The sequence below is a fragment of the Psammomys obesus genome, unplaced genomic scaffold, assembly GCF_907164565.1.
Source record: "Psammomys obesus unplaced genomic scaffold, mPsaObe1.curated_primary_1811, whole genome shotgun sequence".
Lineage (NCBI taxonomy): Eukaryota > Metazoa > Chordata > Mammalia > Rodentia > Muridae > Psammomys > Psammomys obesus.
This window is the reverse complement of record NW_026585504.1, coordinates 6,999,371-7,009,823: the sequence shown is the minus strand read 5'-3', so window position 1 is coordinate 7,009,823 and position 10,453 is coordinate 6,999,371.

Below are 10,453 nucleotides of genomic sequence, written 5' to 3'. Positions count from 1 at the left end.
CACAGTTCTGTTGTCTGCAGAAACTGGGACAACCGGGGACTTGAGACTTGCCTGCCCACCCACAGGCGGGGGACGGCTGTTCTGATGTCACCCACCGTTCAGCAGGGGGAAAGCGCAGGCTCCCGGGCCACAGCTTCCTGAGCCCTTCAGGGGGCTGATGTCCCAGCCACAGTGTCTTTCCAGGTGGTCCAGCCTCAGCTTGGGGTCTGTGCCCAGCCCCAGTGGATGACCCTCGGGGTACCTATCTCTGCTGGGCTCTTGACAAGGTAGAAATCACTACCTCTGTTTTATTGAGTAGAAAACCGAGGACCAAAAAGTTGTGGGGAGCAGAGCTAGGAGGAAACCTAGGTTAGATAGTTCCTCCATCATTCTTTGCTGCTCTCAAGGATGCTGTGGAGGGTGGGAAAGAGAAATAGAAGCTAAATATGTTTTAATAAATATAGACATTCACACCCTCCTGCTCTGTCAGGACTGAGGACTCAAACAAAAGCTGCTTTCTGCAGCTGAATTGCAGCCTTTTTGTGAAGTGGATAAGCCCCCTGGTCATTGTTTACAGCTTTTCGTTGCTCATTTATTCCTTTGTAATTGCCGCAAATTTTTTTTTCAAGACATATACATGCTGGGGGACGACGTGAGGCTCCAGGGAGGGGACCGTAATAATTAACAGAAAATGACTTAGTTCCTGAACCCACTGGTTTTCACTGCAGTTGAAAGATGTCCTCCTCTTCTGGATGTTGTTTTTGCTCCCATCTCCGCACAAGAGAAATCTGGGGTCTTGGTGAGGTGCTGTGATTTCACCAGGGGAGAGACCTGATCAGAATTCTAACCCAGACCTGTGGTTCAAAGCAGCGGGAGCAGCCAGCCCTGCAGGAGCAGCCGGCCCTGCAGTCAGGCAATTTGATTAGGGTTTAATAGAGGGATTACTCACAAAGGAAGACAAGGCTACCAGAGACCACAAAGCCCACATCAAGACCCTCAGTTCACAGTAAGAGGAAAGAGAAGTTGACCATCGGCAGATGGACCAGGACTCCCAACAGAGCAGGACTTTCAGTCGGAGGGCATCACTATGGCAAGATGACACTGTGTGAGTAGACTAGGCATATATGGTCCAGCATCGTGGTCCCTCGTCCTTCCGGGGCTCTCTACAGCTCAGATCACTGCTGTGATTCCTGCAAGGCCAGAGATCTAGGGCAGGTACTGAGGAAAGAAGGGGACAAAGGGACCTGGGAGAAAAGCATGTGGTCAGTCAAAGTCAAGATGCTTCTGAATCACGAGTACCTCATTGGGCCAGGGGAGGTTCAGACTCAGGGTCACGCAGGGTCATAAGAAATGGGGGCTGTGACTCAGCTCCAGTCCTCCAGCCTTCGCCGGGCTGGCAGACTTGGCTTGCAGCCTGGCTGCCTGTTTTGTTCAGTCAACTTTCATCAGGATACAGTCAACCATATGACTAACTGGCACCTTCTAGACTCAAGATCCTTGCAGTAGAATTCAATAGTGATGGCAAGTCTGAAATACTCATTCTAAGAAAGTTCACCAAGAAAAGTTGGTCTCCTGATCATGGCACATGCCCACCTCCAGCTGGCAGAGCCTTTGCTCTGTTATCTGTCTGAGTCGCTGTGAACAACGCCTCCTGCAAAGAATGCACCATCCTGACAGCACGGAGGAGAAACCATGAGTTGCCTGTCAAGCCTCAGGCCTCCTACCGCCTCAGGTCTGCTCACTCACCTTAGTCTCATTCGAATCAAGTTCCACCGTGCTCCTTACTCAGGGCAACAGAAATGTGAACATGTATGCATTTACACGTGTCCATGCATGTTCTTGCATGTGTGTGGTGATCACATGGTTGTGTGTGTGTGTGTGTGTGTGTGTGTGTGTGTGTAGCTATGGGACTGAGGGTCGTGTGATCTTACATTCATTCTGGATGACACAAGAAGCCCTAAGAGTGTTCAATGAGTGACATAAAAATGATCTTGCATTTTCAAGAAAGTCTCCTCTTTACTGTTGTATGAGAATAGCTCGGCTGGAAAACAGTGCCAATCTCAGGTAAGAGTCTCATCAGCTGGGGCATGGAGTTCAGGGTGGGCCAGGGAGAGTGGACAGTGAAATAAGCACCAAGCCAGGGAATGAATGAGCAAATGAATGAGGCCTTGATGTGAGAAGCTTAGGTCTGGTCCCTCTTTGTCCCCATCATCTGTGATGGTTGACAGATCTATTGAGAGCCATAAGGTACAAACTTGGCTAACATCTATCAAAGAATAAAGGTGCTATCTACCTTGGAGCAGACTTCTGCAGCCTCACTCCCGGCTCCGGCTGTCTCAAAGGGGTGGGGAACAGACAGAACAGCAAAAAAGCAGGGAGTAACCTTGTCAGTTTGAAGGGGACAGGTAGGGGGTGAGCCAGAACAGCCTGGCAGCTAGCACAGAGACTCTGATTTGTTACAGGCTTGTTTGAATTCACTGAAAACTAGATACCCTTGCCTGAGGTAGTTGGCTGTAGGGGGTGGATAAGGGAAGTAATGGTTTTTCCTGACAAATAGAAACCTGATTCCCAAGGTTTCTGAGGAATGCTACGTTTGGGTTTTGCTTACCCACTAGCAATCGTTCTGTTTACCCAGTCAGAGTCCAGACTGAGCTGAGCCTAGGCTGTCCGTCACTCTGGACATTGTCAGCAGCACTACCAGTTAGGAAGCCTGCTTTAGACCTAACGGTGCCTTCATCTGAAAACGGGAATAATTACTTGTGTGGGTGAAATAAACGTGTTTTATTTACGCAAGGGCTCAGCACAGAGCAAGTGCTTGTTGTTGCTAGCAGCCATTGTGACTACACACAGTCTCGCCCAGACGGCAGAAGAGGCACCATATTGAGTGAACTACGAACTTGGACCGATTTCTCACTGAAAAATTATGACATTTTGCTCTCCATCTCAGAGCCTGGATTTGGCTCAGAGACTTCAACCCTTTTTCAAGGTCACACGGTCACACGGGTTTGCATCCGGGCCTCAACCCAGCCTGGCTCTTTTCACACATCGCTGCTTCTCCTTAGATCTCTAACGGTGAGGACATGGAGGCCCTGAGAACTCGTGCCAGGCTAGAGTGCCGCTGGGCCCATTCATCATGGGCATTCCTGAATCCAGTCAGCATCACACCTGGAGGCAGAACCACGGAGCTATCTCTGTTCCCATTCTTGGAGAAGGACACTGAGGCTCACGGAGCAAACAAAACACAAAACTCTCCCAAGACTACTCAACCCTTGAGCAGAGGTAGCATGGGCATGGTTTCCCCCAGACAGAGAGAGGACCAGGGCTCCAGGACCCTAGCACCACCTGGCAGTACCCCCTACTAAGCCCAGCAGCACCCTGCTCCCCAGCTCCCTGCTTTATGACCTGTTTTATGAGCCAGAGGCCTGCCAGCTTCTATGTTGTCATGGAAACCAACCCAGCACCAACATCCTGGTGGTTCATTCTGGGGTTGGTGATTTTCATTGTTGGTTTTGTTGCCTGTGTGCATGCGTGTGTGCACTGGGGAGCACAGGTGTGTGCTGAGGCACGTGGAGGCCAGACAGTATTTGATAGCCGGTATCTTTCTCAGTCCCTTGCCACTTGATTTACCGCGTTAGGATCTCCCCCCGGGACCTAGAGCTCACAGATGTGGCTGGCCTAGCAATCCAGCCTGCTCCAAGGATCTATTATCTCTGCCTCCCAGGGGCTGGGACTGCAGGTGGACCATCCAGTTCTGACTGGCATTGGCCTGGGGTCTGGGAATGTACATTCCGGCCCTCCTACTTGTGTGGCAAATGTTTTACCCAGAGTCATCTCATTTTACGAGGTTGGCAGTTTTAAGTCAGGAGCCAAACCAGGATCCCAGTGCTGGAGCCAAGGACTGGAATCTGTGAGTCCCGGGGCTCCACAGGGCCTGCCAGTGTCTCCCCTGCCCTGGTTCATTCGGTGCCAGAAGAGCTCAGGGACTGCACATCTAGGAGATCAAGGGGCTACAAGAGGGTTGGGGGAGTCTGGAGCACACAGGAAAATACAATGAGTCAGTGAGCAAGGTTTGGAGAGCCCACAGAGCTGGGCTGTGGAACCACAAGGTCCAGGACACACGGAGACCAGAGGGCTGCCACATGAAAGGTGTTACAGTGGTTTACAAGGACACACAGATGCACACTCAGAACTAGGGGTGGGAACGAAGCAGCTACAGGGGAAAATGCCCACAGGCACATACAAATCCAGAGTGGCGCCCAGGTGCCCGGGAGCACAGACATCCAAGATACACAGAAGTACACAGAAGACATTTGGATACTCACAGGTACCTGCACACACACACACACACACACACACACACACACACACACACACACTCCACGCACACCACCACCACCACCACACAAAGAGCACACAGACACACACTGCTTACTATCTGTGTGAACCAGGCACCTGGCCTTACGTCCCCAAGCCTCAGTCTGATCCTCTGTCACGTGGGACTCATAATTGTAACTGATGGGGACAGAGGAAGCTGGCAGGGTGTTGGGTGTACCTCAGGCACCTCTATTTAGCCATTCAGCCTGTATGCACGAGGCACCTTGTCTGTACCAGGAGAGCTGTGAACTTGAAAGGACTCACTCAAGCCTGGACCTGTCTGCTGCCTTGGGGATACTGCAGCCCACAGATGCAGAATCTCCTGCTCTCACCCAACAAAATCACACCAGCCAGAAAGTGGAAGTGAAATGGAAAGCCTATGTCTCTTTGAGAGGGGGACCACTGAGATTACAGGGACAGGACAGATGAGCCTGCCCCGGTGAGATGGAATGGCTCCCCAGAGATGTCAGAATGCCTCTGTCATGCCTGGACTTGAAGCCCAGAAAGGGTGCACATCCAGGCTCCTAGCCACATCTAGAGACCCCCCAGCCTTTGTGCAGAGTGGCCACAGCCGAGGCCCATGGGTGCTGGGGAACCGAATGATTTTCGAGGTGACAGGTAGTTTGTGAGATGCCATTGCCTCTCGCTCCCCAGGCAGCCTTAGGCGGGGGTGTGCTGGGCTTCCACTCTGGGTTTCCACCCTGGGTGGGCTGCATACTCATTGACGATGTGGCACGGGTGTGCAGAGCTGCTCGGGATCTTGCTTTCTATGGATGCTCAGTCCTGCACACGAGGAGAAAGACATGAGCAATAATCGCAGTTCTGTCATTGTCCCCAAGTACTACCCAAGGCCAGCCTGGGGTTTAAGGCAGTCCTGGAGGCTCTGCCACATCTCAGCCAGTGAGAGACAATCCCCACACCCCCACACTCCCACCCCAGCCTCTGTGAATCAAATGTCTTTGCCTGATCTAAGGAGGTTACAGGCTCCCTCCCGCCTGACTGCCAGAACTGGGGGGAGCCTGAGTTAAGGATGAAAGCAGAAGCACCCTGAATAATTAATGAGGCAAGTGTGTCTCTATCTATCACCTTGAGAGGCTCCACAGGGCTGGTCAGTAACACTGCGCAAGGCTGGTCTCTCCTGATCACACTTCAGAAAACGCTAGGTCAGAAAAGTGCACAGGACCCAGCAATGCGAACTTTGGGTGCATACTGAAACAACTTGTCGGGGCTTGGATGGAGCTCACCTGATAGCGTTTGCCCACCGCTCGTGAGGCACCTGGTTGACCCCCGTACCAGCCAAAAGCTATGACAGTACATGCCTGTAATCCCAGCAGGTGGATGGTGGAGACAGGAGGATCAGAGATTCAAGGCCACCGTCAGCTCGATAATGAGTTTGAGGCCAGTCTAGAATATAAGAGACCTTATCTCAAAACAAAACAGACAACCCATCCATATTCACGGCCACAGAATTCACAATAGCCATAATGTGGAAGCTACCTGTGTCTGCTGATGAAGGAGCGGATGAAATATGCTATGCAAACAGTGGGATAGTATTCAGCCTCAAAAAAGAATGAAATTCTGCCCCAGCTACAATGTGGATAGACCTTGAGTACATTATACCACGTGAATAAGCCGGTCGGAGAAGAACAAATGCTGTGTGATTCCACTTACGTGAGGTTTCCAGAATAGTCAAATCCATAGCAACAGAGGAGCGGTGGCTGACAGGGTCGAGAGACCGTGTTTAATGGATACGGAGTTTCAGCTTTGAAAGGTAAGGGAGTCCTGAAGATGGTCTGTAACAATGATTGCACAACAGTATAAATGCACTTACCTCGATCGGGCCATGTTAAAAGCAGCTAAAATGGGAGATGTATTACATGACGGGTGTATCATTTAAAAAACAAAACAAAAAAAAACACAAAAAACCACTGCACACAGTGTGTGTTCCATAAGCATTGGTTGGATGAATGGAGAGATGACCTCAACCATGCCCAGAATATGCTCATGACATTCCTGTGGTGTGGTATCTTCAAAGATGTCGGTGTGGAAAGCCACCCCACGCACACAGGACTGAGGCAAAGAGACGGGGTTGCATCCTCTGGCGCCTGCGGACTCTCCCAGGCGGCTCCGGTCACTCCCTGTTTGAGCAGTCTCTCCCAGCAGAGGCATGGTATCTGGTGAGATTCAAAAAGAGTTCCCAGACGGCAATGCCCCTTCCTTCACGTCAGTGGCCCACGATTCTCTCAAACCTGCCAACAGGCCAGCGAGGGCACCTAAGTGCCACACCTTAAGTGCTGTTCTGGGCTCAGAAGACACCTGAATGAGCAAGCCACCCCACCCTCACGACACCGTAGCAGAGTTGAGTAACAGCAAATAAAAAACTCAAAGAGTGTGAGGGAGGAATGCTAGGGAGACAGGAACAGATTTGGGGGGGAGAGGAGGGCAAGAGCAAAGCTAGAGAGTTCTAATTTCAGCAGGAGACCAAGAAAAGTCTTGCTGTGGGGGCTGTGAGTAAGGAAGTATCTGAAAGAGGCGCATTCACCCAGGCAAAAGCCGGGACAAAGGCTTGGGGTGGGCACGAGAGCCGGGAGACCACTGGAGCTGGAAGGCACTGGAGCTGGTGGGGCGACCAGAGCTTTAGATCAGGAAGTCCCCTGCCTCACAATGGGATCTTTGGCCTATTCGCCTAAGCCAGGGCCCTTATCTGCAAGGGCATGGACTTTTCCCAGATAGGAGGCCACAATGCACGAGCTGAGCATGTATTGGCCAGACACGGTCGGAGCTGCAGGAGAGTGCCTGTCCTGGTGGAGCTGCCGCTCTCATGGGGAGAGTAGAGGAAAGGGAGGCGTGTGGATCCCGCAGCAATCCCCTGATTGTGTCCCTGTGGGATCAGACGGGAGGGGCAGACGCAGAGCGTGTGTGAGCCTACCTGGGAGCGCGCTTGTGCCTGCGCAGTCACGATTCACGTTCTGGCTCCCGAGATAAACCGTGATTGTAAGTGTGGGCACTCTTGCCCGGCCTTGTGCATCTACAGAAAGGTCCTCGTGGTCCTCAGGGCCCATCATCGGCATCTGACGGTCTAAACTGAGCATGTGCATTGCAAATGTACACCATGCTCACAGTTTTCAGGCTCCATCCAGGTGCTGTGACTCCCTGTGTTATCATATAGGTCGGCCACTGACCTATATGGGCAAATTTAACCTCCTCTTTATCTCATCTTCCATATCGGCAAAATGGGAATAATTAAAAAATAAATTAAATTAAAACAAACAAACAAACAAACCCTACTTTATCAAGTTGTTACATGAAGCACTAGATCAGAAGATTGCTTATGGTCCAGAAACTCCGATTCTGGAATCCGATCAATTAATATGTGTGAAATAAATCCTGAGCACAACATGAGAGCCGTTGTTATATGGGGCTCTCTCTGTGTGTACGTCTGCCTGGATGTCTGGCCTCCTGAGCATTCCATTCCTTTGGAGTTAAGTGCCTTTATTCAGGCAAGCCCTTGTGTCTATCGTTGTGGCCTGTCTCTGGTGACAAAATCAAATATGGCTGGCATGGTGACAAGGCGAGGAATTTCAGGAGAGCTCACGCTGCAGCTCGGCCAGCTGGACTCTGACCTGACCAGCCAAGCGGCTAAATAGGCAGGCAAGCAAGGGAGGCTCAGCCTGGGGTCTGGGCCATCTCCAGCTTCCACCATAGGAATTCCTCTTACATTCCTCTTGCATCTCAGCTGGATGGGGGGGGGGGGGGGCGGTAATCCCAGAGAAGTCTTGGATCTGTGCCACTGCTGTGTCACAGCTGCCTTTCTTGAGAGAGCTGACACTTACTGAGAAGAGTGAGCTACTTCTACACTGACCCTCCCGGAGGCTTATTGTGGACTTCCTGAGATAGGGCCTCTCAGGATTCCCCGATTTACAAATAAGCGAAGACACAGAGAGGCAAATTTCATATATAGGTCACACAACAGGTGACTGGGGAGACCAGAGCTCAGCCATATCGATATAGGCTCAGTGAGTAGGCCCAGTGAATGAGAGAGTGAAATGAGATTGGAGGTGGGATAAGGAGAACAAGGAGACCAAAACCCACGGGAACTGGTTGTGGTGTCCTCCTGGCAAAGGCTGGGACCAGCTTGGCACCCTGCTGGAGAGGCTCTGGGGAGAGGAAGGGAGTGGCAGATGGGGCCAGATGGCAGGGGCTGGAAGGCAATGGAGGTGCTTGAATTTGAGCCACAGTCAGGTGCCATGGGGATGAACCACCTGGATCCTTTGGTAGGAATAAATTGGTGGGCTGAGTGCAGGTCTTCAGGACAGGAAATATTTGGCGACAGCCTAGCAGACCAGGAGGCTTTGGAGTCGATCTGCCAGAGGGCTGGGACACTTTTGGCCAGATAAGTAACTTATAGTTACTGACCTTCAATTTTCTCATCTAAATTCCTGGTTGAAAAGATTATAATTGTTGTTTGAGTGTTTGACTCTTGATACTAAAAAAATAGCCATGTACTACTATTAAACTAGAAGTTTAAACTACTGATTTACATTTCATTGTGTATGTATGTCCATGGTATACATACATATACAAAAAAAAAACTACAAAATGATTAAAAGACCTAATAGAAAAGATGGGCAGCATGCACAAACAGATGGGAAGTTTCAGAAGCGGCACAGCAGGCTGGCCATGCTAATCCCATGCTAATGAGATGTGACACCAGAGAGGAAGGTTAGAATCAGATTGGACATAGGAGAAGAAAAAAAAAAAAAAAACAACTCTAAACAACAATTTGGTGATAGTTTCATAGAAACCCTATAACCCTAAAAGAGAAACAAAGTCCCAGCTCCAGCACCAGCTTCCTGGGTGTTACAAAGGTTGAAGAGCAGCCCTGGGTACACAGTGCTTGGTGGTATAGTGCTTACATCACTGGGCAAGCATGATGGCATTCCCACCTGTGCCAAACTTCTTTCAGCATCAAGGCTTCAGCAGCGACCAGGATAGAAACTCTGTCTCCAGGAAATTGGGCAGCTGCCTATTTGTTCGGAGACGCCCCCAGCCCAGCCCTTAGGAGCTCATAAGCTGTGGGAAGAGTTGGCCTGAGAGTAAAACAGTTTGTTAAGTGGTGGCATAGCCAGCGAAGAAAATCATAGCAGGGGACAGGAGGAGGAGAGGCGAGGGTGCATTTTTAAACGATATGCTTGGGCAAGGTCTGAATAAGAAGTCATATTTGGATAACTAAAGTGGCTAAGATAGACAACAGGGAGAGCTGAGGGTACATCGGCAGAAAGAGCCTCTCACTGCTGAGAATCAAGAATTCCAGCACTGTTCACAGCCACTGTGAAAGTTACTGACTGACATAGGGAGAAGGTCTGTGCTGATAATTTCAAGTAACAATGTTAAAATAACAACAATCCAGACTTAAGGTCTTAGCATCTGTGACCTCACGAAGAGTCCAACTCCTCTTGTATACGTTCTGGGAAGCTAAAAAACAATACCCTGAATATTTGTTTACAGTAAAGGTGCCCTAACTACATCCCTGTGATCTAGAGTTTTGCCTGAAATCCTGTCTTTATCTCATGAACCGTTGTGATTTAAATTTCTTATCCTAGACTGGAGAGACACCCCAACCATTAAAGGCTAAGTCTCACAATCCTTTAAAGATAATAACTTTAAAACTCACCAAAATTTTGTATTTATACACACACACACACACACACACACACACACACACACACACAAACACTAATGAAAAGACAGCCAGCTTCCCAAAGGAATAATGGCTATTGTCACCACTTTCAGCACCCCACCAAAACTAGATGTTAAGACTCTGCTGCTGAAGATACCACATATTTTTGTTACAAACTGGAACCCAGCTGGGAACCCCCTCTCTACTGGCTGCATACACAGTGCTAAGCACAGGGCTGGGGGATGAAACATCAATGGTCATGTTCACCCTAAAACGTGCTTGGGGAAATACCTACTTCCTACTGGTGGAAGAGTGGCATGGTAATGGTGGGGTAACCAGGCTGGCTCAGAGGCCCATCCACAGGAGGGAATACACAGCAGCTACTGTAAACCTGGCTAAAAGCCTGTGGTTGGGTGAATC